The 17465-nt window shown below is 40.1% G+C and overlaps 1 pseudogene; it reads left to right on the forward strand.

Annotated features, from left to right (window-relative positions):
* Positions 1-16522: 16522 nt before the first annotated feature.
* Positions 16523-17002, forward strand: LOC129006578 (large ribosomal subunit protein mL50-like; annotated as a pseudogene).
* The last annotated feature ends 463 nt before the right edge of the window (positions 17003-17465 follow it).

Genomic DNA, 17465 nt, shown 5'->3' on the forward strand with positions numbered 1-17465 from the left:
AAGACAATACCAAGTAGTAGTGAGGAAGATACTGGCAGCCTCACATACTGCCTAGTGAATTGTAAAATGGTACACCTGGTACTTTCTTAAAATGTTAAACATACAAGCACCATGTGCCTCAGTAATCACACTCCCCCAGATAGCTACCCAAGAGAAACAAAAATACATGCTTATATATGCTTATATAAAGACTCATGGTAGGACTATTTATAATAGCTCCAAGCTGAAAAAAACTAACAAATATCCATTAACTTATGAAATGAACATATGTAGTTATGTCCATACAATGGAAGATTATTCAGCAATGAAAATAAATACATACAACAGTATGGATGAACCTCAAAAACATTATACTAACTGAAAAATAGCCAAGTACCAAAGGATACATAGTGTATGATTCCATTTATATGAAATTTCTGGGGAAGGCAAAAACTGTAGAGGCAAAAAGATCAGTAGTTGGCTAGGGCTGGGAGAGGGAGCAGAGACTAATTGTGGTGATGGTTGCACAATTGTATAGTTTTTGTAAAACTAATCAGGTACACTTAGGATGGGTAAATTTTATGATGTATAAATTCTACCTTCAAAAAGTGGGTAAAAATAAAACAAATTAGTAGATACATATGTGAATGAAACAAAAGTAGCCAATGCTTGGCAATTGTAGAATCTAAGTGTTAGGTATATTAATGTCCACCATACAATTTTGTTTGTTTGTTTGTTTTTTGTTTTTTGAGATAGAGTCTTGCTCTGTCACCCAGGCTGGAGTGCAGTGGCACGATCTCGGCTCACTGCAAGCTCCGCCTCCCAGGTTTGCGCCATTCTCCTGCCTCAGCCTCCTGAGTAGCTGGGACTACAGGCGCCTGCCACCACGCCCAGCTAATTTTTGTATTTTTAGTAGAGACGGGGTTTCACCGTGTTAGCCAGGATGGTCTTGATCTCCTGACCTTGTGATTCGTCCGCCTCAGCCTCCCAAAGTGCTGAGATTACAGGCATGAGGCACCGCGCGCAGCCAACAAATTTTAAAACTTTTCTGTCTGTTAAAGGCCTTTGACAAAATTCAACAGCCCTTCATGCTAAAAACTCTCAATAAACTAGGTATTGATGGGATGTATCTCAAAATAATAAAAGCTATCTATGACAAACCCACAGCCAATATCATACTGAATGGGCAAAAACTGGAAGCATTCCCTTTGAAAACTGGAGCAAGACGGGGATACCCTCTCTCACCACTCCTATTCAACATAGTGTGGGAAGTTCTGGCCAGGGCAATCAGGCAGGAGAAAGAAATAAAGCATATTCAGTTAGGAAAAGAGGAAGTCAAATTTTCTCTGTTTGCAGATGACATGATTGTATATTTAGAAAATCCCATCGTCTCAGCCCAAAATCTCCTGAAGCTGATAAGCAAATTCAGCAAAGTCTCAGGATACAAAATCAATGTGCAAAAATTACAGGCAGTCCTATACACCAATAACAGACAAACAGAGAGCCAAATCATGAGTGAACTCCCATTCACAATTGCTTCAAAGACAATAAAATACCTAGGAATCCAACTTACAAGGGATGTGAAGGACCTCTTCAAGGACAACTACAAACCACTACTCAACAAAATAAAAGAGTACACAAACAAATGGGAGAACATTCCATGCTCATGGATAGGAAGAATCAATATCGTGAAAATAGCCCTACTGCCCATGGTAATTTATAGATTTAATGCCATCCCCATCAAGCTACCAATGACTTTCTTCACAGAATTGGAAAAAACTACTTTAAAGTTCATATGGAACCAAAAAAGAGCCCACATGGCCAAGACAATCCTAAGCAAAAAGAACAAAGCTGGAGGCATCACGCTACCTGACTTCCAACTATACTACAATGCTACAGTAACCAAAACAGCATGGTACTGGTGCCAAAACAGAGACCAATGGAACAGAACAGAGCCCTCAGAAATAATACCACACATCTACAACCATCTGATCTTTTACAAACCTGACAAAAACAAGCAATGGGGAAAGGATTCCCTATTTAATAAATGGTGCTGGAAAAGCTGGCTAGCCATATGTAGAAAGCTGAAACTGGATCCCTTCCTTACACCTTGTACAAAAATTAATTCAAGATGGATTAAAGACTTAAATGTTAGACCTAAAACTATAAAAACCCTAGAAGAAAACCTAGGCAATACCATTCAGGACATAGGCATGGGCAAGGATTTCATGACTAAAACACCAAAAGCAATGGCAACAAAAGCCAAAATTGACAAATGGGATCTAATTAAACTAAAGAGCTTCTGCACAGCAAAAGAAACTACCATCAGAGTGAACAGGCAACCAACAGAATGGGAGAAAAGTTTTGCAATCTACTCATCTGACAAAGGGCTAATATCCAGAATCTACAATGAACTTCAACAAATTTACAAGAAAAAAGCAAACAACCCCATCAAAAAGTGGGCAAAGAATATAAAGAGACACTTCTCAAAAGAAGACATTTATGCAGCCAACAGACACATGAAAAAATGCTCATCATCACTGCCCAACAGAGAAATGCAAATCAAAACCACAACGAGATACCATCTCATACCAGTTAGAATGACGATCATTAAAAAGTCAGGAAACAACAGGTACTGGAGAGGACGTGGAGAAATAGGAACACTTTTACACTGTTTGTGGGACTGTAAACTAGTTCAACCATTGTGGAAGACAGTGTGGCAATTCCTCAAGGATGTAGAACTAGAAATACCATTTGACCCAGCAATCCCATTACTGGGCATATACCCAAAGGATTATAAATCATGCTCCTGTAAAGACACATGCACATGTATGTTTATTGCAGCACTATTCACAGTAGCAAAGACTTGGAACCAAGCCAAATATCCATCAATGATAGATTGGATTAAGAAAATGTGGCACATATACACCATGGAATACTATGCAGCCATAAAAAAGGATGAGTTCATGTCCTTTGTAGGGACATGGATGAAGCTGGAAACCATCATTCTCAGCAAATTATCGCAAGGAAAGAAAACCAAACACCGCATGTTCTCACTCATAGGTGGGAAGTGAACAACGAGAACACTTGGACACAGGAAGGGGAACATCACACACCAGAGCCTATCATGGGGTGGGGGGAGGCAGGAGGGATAGCATTAGGAGAAACACCTAATGTAAATGACGAGTTAGTGGGTGCAGCACACCAACATGACACACGTTTACATGTGTAACAAACCTGCACATTGTGCACGTGTACCGTAGAACTTAAGGTATAATAGAAAAAGAAAGATAATAAATAAAAAATAAATTCCCAAGAAAAGAAAATAATTTTGATTCAGATAAACAAAGTATAGGTCTCAACCCAATTTCAAAGCCTGATGGATTCAAGAGCTCAAATGATAACTGTCAGGGCCCTATTTTGGCCTTCTGTTTTTCCCTGGCCCTGCTCTTCTCTTCCTGTCTTCATTCTGTATGCAGGCATTCTCTAGTTGGCAAGCAAAACAATCACCAAAAGCTTCAGGTTCACACATCCCAACTCAGCAACGCCCCCCCCCCCCAAAAAATTTTCCATTTTACAATTTTTGTAATAAAATACTGGAGGAAAAACTGCCGAATTAAATTCAATGACAACTTCTTACGCAAACAACTGTCACAATATACAAAGGGTGGATTCCCTATTCCATTGCATCAAATAGTTCACTTTGGTCTTTTACTTACATCTTACCCCAAATGCAAAATTCTCCTTTAGAGTTTAGCATAGTCTTGACCAAAGGTTAATTGATTTTGTAATGTGAATTTCAGTAGAAAGTCATCTAGAGTCACCGGGACCCCTGTGGAAAGTGATGCTGATGGCCCACACCTGCTTCCTCTTTCCATTCCCTCTGGTTGTGCCTGGACCACCTGGCCAGGCTTTTTCGGTTAGTTAGGTGTTCTGTTCCTGGTTCACCAGCTCCTTAAATGTTGCTGTTGCATAGGGGACAGCTCTCAGGCCTGCCCTCTTCTCCTTCCTTGGACAGTCTCTGAGTAGTCACATTTGTGCCTGAGCCTTTGTCAGTGGAGACATAAGCCTCGAGACTACAGCTTCCCTCTTATTTCTCTGGGGAGCAGGAAAAGGGAGGACAAGTGGTGAGATGACATCTATAAAGACAGTAGAAAGGAATCTTCCTGGGATTCCTTTTCTCTTTCCCTGTGCCCTCCAACTCTTGCACCATTGGAAAGGTGCTGGGGTCACCTCTGACTGTTTCTTCCTTCCCTGCACACAGCCTCACATGGCCCACAGGTCTCAATCCAATCTGGCTTTGTTTTGTCACCCCAGATGGTTTCTAGATCTTTATTTCAGGAAGCCTGTAGTTACATCCATGTCTAAAAGAATGTGCTGCTGTTCAGGAGTGATTCCTAGGAAGGACATTGCCAAAGGTGTTGGCTGAACTTCATAGTCTATGTTTACCATAGAAGCTTAAAGGCATCTGCCCAACACAGGCCCTCAAAACACGTTCAGCACTTACCATTTATGGCTATGTCACTTCTTCAAGGGTTGTGGGGAGTCAAGTTCTCCTTGTTGTTTTTCATACAAGAATAAAGTAAACGTATCACACAACCCCGCCCCTGATTCAGAAGTGGGGATGGGAAGTGGGGGTTTGGAAGCAGAAAGAAATGTAGGATGCAGTCCAGTGATTCCAAGATTTTCTCACAGAGATGTAATGAAGACCATGTGGATATGAATCTTTCAGCTTCTGTTGCCACATATGGTAACAGCATGAAAATCCACAACCACAGCATTTCATAAGATATTCCAGGGGCACTTTTTCAATGATCTAATAGTTTCGGAGACTAGAAAACTGACATGGGGTTAACATCGATCTCTTGGCTTGGGATGGAGATAACCTTGGTAGGATGAAAATCCTGGAATTGTGTGACCTGCTCTTTATAAGGAGATAGCTCCAGGATTCCTGGGAACTTAGATAAGGGTTAGCAGTGATTTGGTTGGGGGCTTATCCTTCAGCCAATTTTGCAAACTGCTGCCCAGCTGTATGCTTGAACTTCATTCAGTGTGTATTTTCTTCTCCTTTTATTGGGACTCATGGCTGCAATCAGTTGTTCAGGGCCATTGGGAAGATGCAGTGAGCTGATGGCAGTGAGCATCAGTGGCCTTTAGCACAGAGGCTCAGCTGGTCTTGTGCTCACTGAAGGTTCCCACAGACTCCTAGTGGGCATCACGATTGAAGGCATCAGACATCTGCTGCTTCAGATCACTGGTTACCACCCCTCTCTAATAACAGTCTTCTTTTCCCCAGGATTTCATGCTGTTTTGATCCTCCACCTCCTCTTCCTTCCAAATTTGAGTTATAGTCCTCTTTATTCCTGTCAGATCCCTGGCTATTCTTATTGCTGGACAACTTAACAACCAGCCAAGTTATAGATGAGGGAAACGATTGTTTCCCCTGCCTCCAAATTTTACTGGTTTCTCAAATGCGTTGGTTGTTCTGTCTTCTGCAATCCTTGAGTATCTGTCAGGAAGGTATCACCCTATGTCGCTCTGTGTCATATGATTTCCACTTGCAGCTACAACCCCATGGCTACTGATTACACATCAGCTGGACCAGAGGGTCAAGTTGGGGTGCAGTCATTGAGGTACAGCTACCCCAGTCTGGGCCAGTGCTGCTTCCCCATGATGCCGTTTTGAGTGAACACATTGTGGTTGATGATTTCCACCCCATCCCTCCTCTCTCTTAGGCTGGGGCAAAGCAGAGGGCAGTGATCATGTCCTATTTAGCCCTTTTTCTCTCATAGATTCTTTTTTAGTATTCTGCACTAGAGTCCACAATAAACACTTATTGAATTGAATAATGACTTTTACGCACTATGTGATTCTAAAGTTCTTCCTTCATCTCATCATGGTAGAATTACAGAGCTAGAAGGAACTTCAGAGAACTTTGAAATTCCCCACTATTTTGAAAAAATGACAAAATCAAGCCTCGGAAAATTTAAATATCTTGTCCCATGAGGTTTGGTTCTCCTCAGAAAGACTGAACATTTTGGTTTCATTCCATCAAGTGTCAACTGCCACAGAAATAGACTGCAGTGAAGCATACCCAGCATTGCATTTATGGAATGCAATGCAGTTAACATTGCAATATTGGCATGCTTTCTGAATAGTTAGCGCATAATTTTGCAAAGGCAACTGAAGTTTTCTGGGAGACCTGAAAGATATTATTGAATAATATTAAAGACATACAGTTTGGATATTTGTCCCCACCCAAATTTCATGTTGAAATGTAATCCCCAATGTTAGAGATGGGGCCTTGTGGAAGGTGTTTCGATCATTGGGGCAGATTCTTCATGAATGACAGACTATATCCTTGATGGTAAGTGAGCTCTTGTTCTGAGTTCATATGAGATTTGGTTGTTCAAAACTGTGTGGCACCTCCCACCCCACTCTCTTTCTCTTGCTCCTGCTCTGGCCATGTGATGTGCCTGCTCCTGATTCACATTCTGCCATGAATAAGATCTTCCTGAGGCCTCGCCAGAAGCAGATGCCAGTGCTATGCTTCCTGTACAGCCTGCAGAACTGTGAGCCAATTAAACCTCTTTTCTTATAAGCTACCCAGTCTCAGGTATTTCTTTATAGCAATGCAAGAATGGCCTAATACAAGGACTCATTCAGAACTCATCAGGAGACTTGCCTTGGAAATTTTGCAATTTATTACTCATGATTGTCATTATGATGCTGTTATAACTGAAAGTTTGAAGGATTATACCTTAAAATCTTTTTGGAGAGAAGCTTGGAACAATGAAAATTGTTCAATAGTTAACAGTATGAATCACACAGCCATCTGGAAAGTATCCTAAAATACTCAGAAAACTTTTTTAGGGACCCAATTACTGGATAAACCTGAGAATGCAGAGCCAAGTGAGAACATCTCTTTGTATATTGTGTGAGTGACATAGAGAAGGCAAGAAAATGGAGCAGCCATAGGAAAGAGTCACCATCCTGTGAGTATTACAAGGAGAAAGAATGAAAGCAGGGAAAAAATGCCAAGAGCCATCAATTATCAGCAGAGGCTGAGTGGGAGATTCAAATCAGAAAATCAGAAAGTTCATGGTCATTAGCTGCTTTTCTCTCAAACTAAAAATAAGGTATGGTAGAGGCAGCTCCACTGAAGCTAGAAAAGTAGAAACTGGAAAAGAAGTTTTGCAGTTTGCTTCATTGACCTTTATACATGTGTAAACATAAGTCAACCCCTGCAAATCACCCTGGATTGTGTCCCTGGTTGTGAAAGGTCAGGCTGGGAAATGTGGCATTAGAGAACCTCTGTGAGTCTTGATAAATCCCTCTCAAGCAACAAGCTTCTACTTTTAGAATGCCACTGTCCTCAGGTAGGTGAGAGATGCAGAGTTATTTCAGGAAGTCTTATTTCTAAACTGTTGGCCTTCAAGATCTTGATAACACTTTGTCAGTGGCTGAATGAGATAGCAGTGCATTGGGGAGGGTCTCAGCCAGGAAAGCAGGTTCTGCTCTTGAGTTCTGTCTGATCTCTGCTCATAAGGCTTCTTATTATGATGATGTGTATTGGATAAGTCATGGGACCTGCCTGCCCTGCCCATTTTCTTACCCTCAGATGGATGGAATGGGTAATCTCAGAGGTCTCTTCTGGTTCTAACATTCTACAATGCTTTTTTTTCTGTGCTTTTTCTGTAGATTGTGGTAATATCTGATCCACAGGTAAAAACCAAGTTCCTGCTCTCTTGGGACCTTTATTTGGCCATTGGCAATTCACTTGGTTTCTACAGTCCCATTAACCTCACTGAGTCATTCCTACATCCCTAAGTTACTATTTCATGTACTGTTTTTGTGTTAACAGACAGAAAAAGGTCTGATCACATAAGCAAATACCTTTTAATGGGTTAGCTAACTAATGTGTTACCTTCCCAAATGGGGAAAATAAAATGCCTTGTCCAGGATAAGACATACTAATGCCAGAAACTCGAGGAAATTGTATAGGGGTATGTGTGGGTATGGGCAGGGGCAGGGAGGAGGGCCATACTTGCAAGGGAGAACATCTGTGATCAATCAGGCTCAACTCACCAAGTTGCTGCCTGTTTGGCTACACACAAACTTATCAGGTCTAGGTGCTCAGATAAACTGTTACTATAACACTTGAACAAAGACATTTTTATAAGCTAAGAGTGAGTATTAGTTAACCAGCCACCATTTTTCAGACTCTTTGGTTGCAGAGACCTACTCAAATTAGCTCGTGTGAAGTGGGTTTAAGAATTTATGTTGAATAATGGGAGGATATTAATTAATTAGTTAATTTTAAAATAATGGACCCAGGTGACAGTGGAAGAACTGGAGAGAACTATCCAGAATGTGGGATAAGCAAGATTTGGTGCCTGCTGTTTCCAGGAGGCCTCTCGGGGAACCCTGGTGGCAGCAGCTTCTGGGTCTCCAGTTCTGCGCTTTGCTCTCGGTGGGCTCAGCTCCCCTCCTCACATCTCTTTTGTGTCCTGCTACCAGCTGACTCCTCCTTCCTCATGCTTTCTGCTTCTCCTAATGTGAGCTTGCTCAGTCTGTTCGGATTTTTTTAGCTACAGTTCCCACCGGTCACACACAAATTGTTTTCCATGTGTTTTGGTTCAAATTTCTGGGAAATATAGTCTCATTGACTCAGTTTGTTGTTTTGAGCAAGGCCACAAAGATCTTTGGCCAAATGTTAGAGTGGCGGCCTTTTATGTCATCTGGGCTTGAGTGGGCATGTGAAAGTTGATATGGTCACATGAAAAACCATGGCCGCCTATTCAGTAGATGCTGTGAGTAGAGAAGTGTCCTTTATAAGTGTTGGCTGGGCATGGTGGCTCACTCATGTAATCCCAGCACTTTGGGAGGCCGAGGCAGGTGGGCAGATCGCTTGAGCTCAGGAGTTCGAGACCAGCCTGGCCAACATGGTGAAACCCCGTCTCTACTAAAAATACAAAAATTAGCTGGGTATGGTGGTGGGCACCTGTGATCCCAGCTACTTGGGAGGCTGAGGCCGGAGAATCGCTTAAACCCAGGAGCTGGACATTGTAGTGAGCTGAGATTGAGCCACTGCATTCCAGTCTGGGTGACAGAGTGAGACTCCATCTCAAAATAAATAAATAAATAATAAAACACAAGAGTCCCTATTAGAGGGCGGGCAAACAGTGTCTCTACACCCAGGGTGCCTGTCACAATAAATAAAAACATCTCCAATCACAATTTTATTTTACCTACATAATAACATTGTGAGGTAGGCTTGGCAGGGATAGTTCCCATTTTAGAATGAGAAGAAAGAAGTTGTGGCTTATAGAGATTGGTAAGGTCAATACGTGATCTGAACTTTTGATATACTTTCTCAGTCTTTGAGATTGATATTTGGATTCCAGTCCAGCTATCTGTCTCCTCACTTGTACCAAACACCCTTTTTACACATGGGCAGAGACCCGGAGAAGTCACCATAAGTTTTCCACTACAGAATTTATCTATTTTATTTATTTGAAACAAAGAAACAACAGATTTTGTTAAACTCTGGGAAGGTAGCAGGCACTCACTGTGTTAACAATACTGGTTGAATTACACACTATTCTATTTTTCCTTATCACATTTTTTTTCTTCCCCTAATAACTTGAGGTCACAGAATAAAAATTTGAGACTGTACAACAGGATTTTCTGAAGAGTCTTTGGCTGTCTTGTGTTCTCGACTCTCAATTTCACCAGAACAAGGGTTGGTTCATTCCAACCAGCTTCCCAAAGTAATCTCAAATATTCCATGACCTTGGTGCTGAGGAAAAGTGCACAGAGCAGAAACTTTTCAAGCCAGCCCATCTTTACCAGAGCTGATCAACTACTGGACAGTCAGGAGAGATTCCTGACAAGAAATTCAGCCAAGTAAGCCTGAGGTTTTCACTCCAACCACTGTCATCACAGTTGATTCTTTCTTTTGGCAATTTGATCTTCCTTACTATGTCAAAATCTTGGGGTCCTCATAACTCCACAACAAATACAGCCCAAACACAGTTTTAAAGCTTGGAGGATGACTTCCACTTGCAAGTTTTCCTCTTAGAGACTTGGATTTGGAACAGCTGTGATCTCAATTTTTTGTCAATATCTTGTGTCTCTTACAGGAATTCCCCCAAACCCTTCTCTTTTTCAGTCTCTCCTTACACAGACTGCATGGGGCACATACAGGTGCATGTTGCTGCCCATGAACACGCAGCTGCTGGCTTGACAGCATAAAACAGACGAGCAATTGTAGAACTTCCATAAACCAATGTTCGCAGCAAAGTGGAAGTTACTTGCCAAATGTGAACCAAGTTAAGAGCTTAGGTGGAGTATACCAAAATAAGATTCATCTGGTTTTAAAAAACAAATCAGATCATATGCAGTAATCTGGAGATCAGGAAATTCAACAGTTGGAAACTACTTGTGATGGAAAATGGTTAACAACATTTCTGAATTCTACATACAAGAAAGAAGTGAAAGAGAATAAAGTGGAGTATGGAACACAAAGCAAGCTGCAGTCAGGAGTCTGAGATTCCTGAATTCCAGCCATAGTTGTGCTTAGTTAACTACTTAAGCTAAGTGTTTTTGGTGATAAAATTAAATCTTTTGACTAGGCGGTCGCTAAAGTCTCCTTCAATTTAGTGATGTTATAAAATTCGTGACAGGAAAACCAATTTTGTTTGTGGCCACATTTTCTCCCTTTGGTCTGATTGCAACTCTGAGATCCTAAGTAAAGCCTCATTAGCTGGTGTTGAGAAGGTTATTCACAGTATCCCCTAATCATCTTCAACATCTTGTTCTGTTCTTTTTATCTCCTTTCCTTTTTTCCCCCAAGGAATTTGAGACTACACCTGACACACTTATAAACTGCATATCCAGAGAAGTGATACATTTTAAAAAACTGAAATCACCTTTAAACATTTGGGAAAATGTATTTAATTATAGGAAATGAAAAACCAATCTGACTTACGCTTGACTATGCATAATAATTTAAAGGCAGCAAGGATTGTTTATTAGAGCTCAGAAGAAAAGGTAGGCAAGAGCTATATTTATGTGCTTATCTTGCCTTTAAATTAATTCCCCCTCCCCCACTTCTTGCCTGAGCCCTTTGGTTGCCATAGAAACTGGCATGGCCTCCAGCTGAGATTCCTGTGAGACTTAATTGCATTCCAAATTTCATAAACTCTCTATTAACCTTTGCCTGACAGATATGTGTATAATGCAAAATGAGTTACATTAATAGTTTAAAGTGATTTATACATTCAGGTTTCATGTGCCTAATGCTCTCTTTCAGTCAATTAAACATACTTATAAATAATTATGATAGTGTTATTGTTGATGTGTTCCTTTCTTTATAGAAATAAAATGTCTGTGTATATTAATATACATATACATAATATATTAAATACCAGATTTAATATATACATATCTAGAAGCTAAGGGCATTTTTAAGGGAGAGTTTAGAACAGAAGCTATGTCTGTATATATTTGAATATAAATAGATATAGTATGTCTTTATATATCTTTCTCTATACTATGCATGCTTGCATGTGTCAGGCATTGTACTTAGTATTTAACATATGTTAATGTATTTAATTCTCATAACAACTCTATGTTGCAGGCACAATGATTGCCACCATTTTACAGTTGAGGGAACTCTAGAGAGTTAGAAGTCCCACAACTCCTAGGTGAGAGAACTGGGATTAGAATCCAGACCTGTTTGACTCCAGAGCCCTTAAGGCCTTTGTGTTAGTTTGTTTTGCATTGCTAGAAAAGGATACCTGAGGCTGGGTAATTTATAAAGAAAAGAGGTTTATTTTGGCTCATGCTTCTACAAACTGTACAAGAGGCATGGTACCAACATTTTCTTCTGGTGAGGCCTCAGGAAGCCTACAATCATGGTGGAAGGCAAAGGGGAGCAGGGGTGTCACATAGTGAGAACCAGGCTCATTAAACAGCCAGCTCTCACATGAACTAACAGAGTGAAAATTCACTCATTACCACAAGGATGATACCAAGCCATTCATGAGGAATCCACCCCTGTGACCCGAACACCTCCCACTAGGGGGTCACCTTTCAACATGAGATTTGGAAAGGACAAGCATCCTAACAATATTACCTTCCCCTGTATATCCATTTGGTGAGTTCCCAGGCAATTCCTCTAGAACCCATTGTGGACTGTATGCAGAGTTCCAGAAAAAGTCTCATTTTCTAGGGGAATCATTCAGTCACTGCTGTCATCAAATTCTAGTCTTGGGGAAGGAGAAATGAATAAATAAGACAAAGCCCTTGCTCTCAAGGAGAATGTGGAGTGGGAATGGAGGGTTAAAAGAAGGGAACAGACATGAAAGTAAAAAGTTCAAGTTGCTAAGACTTACGAGACAGATGTCACCAGAATAAAGCCCCAACCTCACTACACCATCATGTTCAAAGGCACAATAGTTTGAGTGTATAATGACTGAAAAGCAATTTCAACTCTATGGGAGGTTCTTTTTTTTTTTTTTTTTTTTTGAGATGGAGTCTCGCTCTGTCACCCAGGCTGGAGTGCAGTGGTGTGATCTCGGCTCACTGCAAATTCCACCTCCCAGGTTCATGCCATTCTCATGCCTCAGCCTCCCGAGTAGCTGGGACTACAGGTGCCTGCCACCACGCCCAGCTAATTTTTTGTATTTTTAGTAGAGACGGGGTTTCACGTGTTAGCCAGGATGGTCTCGATCTCCTGACCTCGTGGATCTGCCTGCCTCGGCCTCCCAAAGTGCTGGGATTACAGGCGTGAGCCACCACACCCAGTTGGAAGGTTCTTTAAGAATGCCAAAGCACAACAGGGTGATTGTAGTAAAAAACAATGTAATTGTACATTTAAAAATAACTAAATGTATAACTGGATTGTTTGTAACACAAAGATAAATGCTTGAGGTGATGTATACTGCATTTACTCTGATGTGATTATTATGCACTGTATGCCTGTATCAAAAGATTTCCAGTGCAACCCATAAATATATACACTTACTATGTACCCACAAAAATTAAAAAACAATGCCAAAAGCAATCTCATTTATGCAATATAATAAAACATCCACTTCCTCTCCTACTTGCATGCCTCACATCTGCAAAGCTGCTATGGTACAGAGGTACCATTTTGGCATAGGAATATCTAACCATTCCAGCACCATTTGTTGAAAGCTCTTTCCTCTTTCACTGAAAACTCCCCCAAATTCTCCCTCAAAGTTGGCTCATGCAGGATTCTTTGATGCTGTCCAGTTTCCTCTCAGGTTATCTCTCTACTATGTAGATCAGCATAGCCTCTCTGATCGCTTTCACTATTTTTGTTTTTCCATTACCTAAAGTTTATATCATGGAGAATTGCTTGTAAACTGGTTGGAAGCTGGGTTTTCTACTGAAAGGAGGGATGGATTAAAGAGAAGACAGCAGATATGACTCAATATCTTAAAAAAAAGCTCTTTGCATGGAGGAGTAAACTGAGTGCTGTGAGAATCAGAGGGCAGCAGACATTCTCACATGGGGAGGGGGTGAGAAAGATTCACAGAAGCTGAGCTTGAAGGATGAGGGAGTGTTTTCCAGGTGGTGAGTGGGAAAGAAGCAAGGGAGAAATGTGCTGAAGTTCATAGGCATGCATAGGCATGGTGTATTTGAGGAACGGATGAGTCTTTCTGAGATAAATCCCAAACATGTGAAAGCAGGAGGAAAATATTAATTGGCCATTTTATAAAAGCAAAGAAAGTGGAGCTGAGATGATCAGAGAGAATACACTGCAATCTTTTTCACTTTACTGCTAGGGGGATAGAGGCCCAACAAATACATTTTACCTAAATCTTCTCATTCTGTAAGACTACTTGCTTTTAGAGCTTGCAGCTGCTCCCTCCAGCCCTGTTCAATGGGTCCCAGGGCGTGGGGTCTGTATTAGTCTGTTTTCATGCTGCTGATGAAGTTATACCCGAGACTGGGCAATTTACAAAAGAAGGAGGCTTACTGGACTTACAGTTCCACATGGCTAGGGAGGCCTCACAATTATGACGAAAGGTGAAAGGCACATCTCACATGGTGGCAGACAAAAGAGAGCTTGTGCAGGCACACTCCCATTTTTAAAACCATTAGATCTCGTGAGACTCATTCACTATCATGAGAACAGCTCAGGGAAGACCCGCCCCCATAATTCAATCACCTTCCACCGGGTTCCTCCTATGACATGTGGGAATTGTGGGAGTTACAATTTCAGATGAGATTTGGGTGGGGTCACAACCAAACCATATCAGGGCCTGCCACTTTGGCAAAGGTTGTTCTAGCATCAAGCAGGAAGGTCTTTTTAACAAGTTTTGTCCAGATAAATTCATTATTTATACTGAGTCAACTAATTTAATAGAGATACATATTTAAGTCAGATACATCTGGATTATTAACCTTTTAACTGGTTGGAGTACAACAATGAATTGTTATTTTTCAATTGTCACAGCCCCCCATTGACCCATGTTGACCTATGTTGAACCTCCCTTTCATGCTGGATAGCAGATCCCTTAATGACATCTTAGGAAAATTTTACAATTTCCTGGTCACTTTGATTATTGGAAATCTGATCTTTTTGAAATTCTAATCTCCTATCTGATTTAAAAATTTCTCTCTACCATCGGAAAGGCTTGTGGCTCCAGGGACTGCTGTGTATATGTGTGTGTCAGGGTAGAGGTTGCATAATGTAATCTTTTATTCTACATTTGTCTCCCTTACACTGGGGAGGAGAAGGGGGGGAAATGAACTCAGTTAACCCTTCCTACTCCCCTCTGCTGGGCTCAAACCCTTCATTGTGTTGGAACAGAGAGGAGGGAGGAAGCGGACAAAAGTCCCTTATTTAACTAACTGGTTTTGTTGTTCTCTCTGTTGGTTGTTGATACTTCCCTGTCCAACACTGACTGCCTGATCACTGATGCCCACTGGATGGCGAGTGTCTAAATTTTCGATTTCATGGGGGTAGAGGCTCCAAGGGGAAAGCCTCCCCAGGGCTGGTTCCTTGGCATTGGAGGTCTGGCTTTAGTTCAATCACCCTCAATTTCCCTGCTCCCAGCTCCTGCTCCAGGCCATCCACTTCCTATCCTGTTGCTGCTGTGGTTTCCTTCTGTACTTGAGACTCTGGGTGGCTTCTAGTAAAATGATTTAAGTCTAACTACTTTGAGCGATGTCTATTGGACCCATGAAACCTCACACACATTTTTATCAATTCAGACAGTGAGAGCAAAGCTGCTTGGAAATTAAAGAAATTGAAAGCAAACACACAGGAAAAGAAGAAGTAAAATTGCCTTATACTTGGAGACAACATGATTATCTATTTAGAAAATTCTACAGGATCTACAAAAGAGCTGCTATAATAAATGAGTTCATTAAGGTTGTTGGATACAAAGTCAATATACAAAAACTAGTTATAGTTCTATGTACTAAGAATTACCAATTGAAAATCAAAATATCACTTATAGTAATATCAAAACACAGAAAATACTTAGGAATAAATCTGACAATGGATAGGCAAGACCTGTACACTAAAAACTATAAAGCATTGCTGAGATCAATTAAAGATCTCAGTTGAATGGGGAATATATATGATATTCATAAGTCAAAACATAATATTGTTAAAAGAACATTCTCTTAAGTAATCTATAGGTTCAACACACTCAAATTGCAATTCCAGAAGACTTTTTTTTGTAGACATTGACAGACTGATTTAAAATATATATGGAAGTTCAAGGGGCTTTGAATAGCCAAATCAAATTTTAAAAATAGGAACAAAGTTGAATGGCTAACACTACCTGATTTCAAGGCTTAATATTATAGGTAGTTACAGTAATCAAAACAATGTGTTACTGGTATCAAAATAAACAAAAGATCAATGAAGCAAAACAGAGAATCCAGAAATGATCCAGTACATAGAAACCTATTTTTGGTAATGATGCTATGACAAGCAAATTGGGAAACGATGATCTTTTCAAGAAATGGGTCTGCAGTAATTAGATATTCATATGCAAAAACTACAAAAAAAACCCCCAAAACCAGAATGTTGATCTCTACTTCATATCATATATAAAAATCAACTCAAAATAGATTATAGACCCATTGTCAAATCTAAAACTGCAAAACTTCTGGAGAAAAACATAGGTGAGAAAATCTTAGTGACCGTAGATTTGCAAAATTTCGAATATTATACAAAAGCATGAACTCTAATTATAACACTGTTAAAAAAATGAAAAGATGAGCCACAAATTGGGAAAAAATGTTTGTAAAACATGTATCTAACAAAGGACATCCACCTAGAATATATGAAGATATCTTACAACTCAATAATAAAAAGAGGGACAACCCAATTAAAAATGGTAAAGATTCACCAAAGAAGATAGAAGGATGGCAAATAAGCACATGTAAAGAGGCTTACTAACTTTAGATTTTAGGGAAATGCAAATTAAATCCACAGTGAGATTCCCCTACACTCTCATTAGAATGGCTGAAATGCATCTCATTGAAGATGGTGATGCAATCTGTGTCTGGCATTATCAGAAGAGTCTTTATGTGGACAGTCTCAGGGGGCACCTGAAGAGAATTTTGGTCTCAATCCAGAAAAGAGAAAGAGCCAGTGGTTGCTGAGACAGTAAAAGAGGTGAAAAAAGAACCTATCCCAGTGTGTCCACCCTTACGAAGCCAAACATATACACCACCTGAAGGTCTCCAGAGTCGTTTGGAATCTTACACTAAATAAGTTTTTGGCTCATTTTTTCCTAGTAATTGGCAAGACATTTCCCTGGAAGATGGTTGTCTACAGTTCAGTCTTTTGGCACATTTAGCTTATGACTTGGGTCATGTAGTCCCTAACTCCAGACTCCACCAGTTGTGCAGGATTAGAGATGTTCTTGGTTTCTATAATGTCCCTATTCAAGATAGATCTAAATTTTATGAAGTCAATGCCAGTAATCTGCCCCCCAATTTGAAAATCACTTGGAGTTACTAAGCAATTCAGAAGAGAAATACATTGAAATCATTTTATCCCCCTGAGTAAGGGGGCTGCTTTTTAGGCTTTTTGATACTTTGCCATGTAAAATACTGTCAGAACTGTTCTCTAAACCCACTTTTTCTATAGAGGAATGTATCATCTCTTTTTTTCTCATATTATGAATGGATAAAGAAAAATAGGATTTTCTATTTTCATATTTGCTGAAATCATTTTTTAAAATGAAATTAGGTCATTAATAAATTATGAGAAACTTTGAGAGGACACTGTCATTAACTTGGGTGTAAGACAGGAGGATATTACAAGTTCAGACCCTTCATAGGCATAAAGCAGTAGTTGCAAGAAAATATTTTCATCCTCTTAGGACTCATATCTAAGATAGGTTATTATATATTATTACAAATATACAAATAAAGTTGTATTACATAGATACCTATGAAAGAAACATAAAAGTATGTTGTAT

Source organism: Pongo pygmaeus, chromosome 8 (genome assembly GCF_028885625.2).
Source record: "Pongo pygmaeus isolate AG05252 chromosome 8, NHGRI_mPonPyg2-v2.0_pri, whole genome shotgun sequence".
NCBI lineage: Eukaryota > Metazoa > Chordata > Mammalia > Primates > Hominidae > Pongo > Pongo pygmaeus.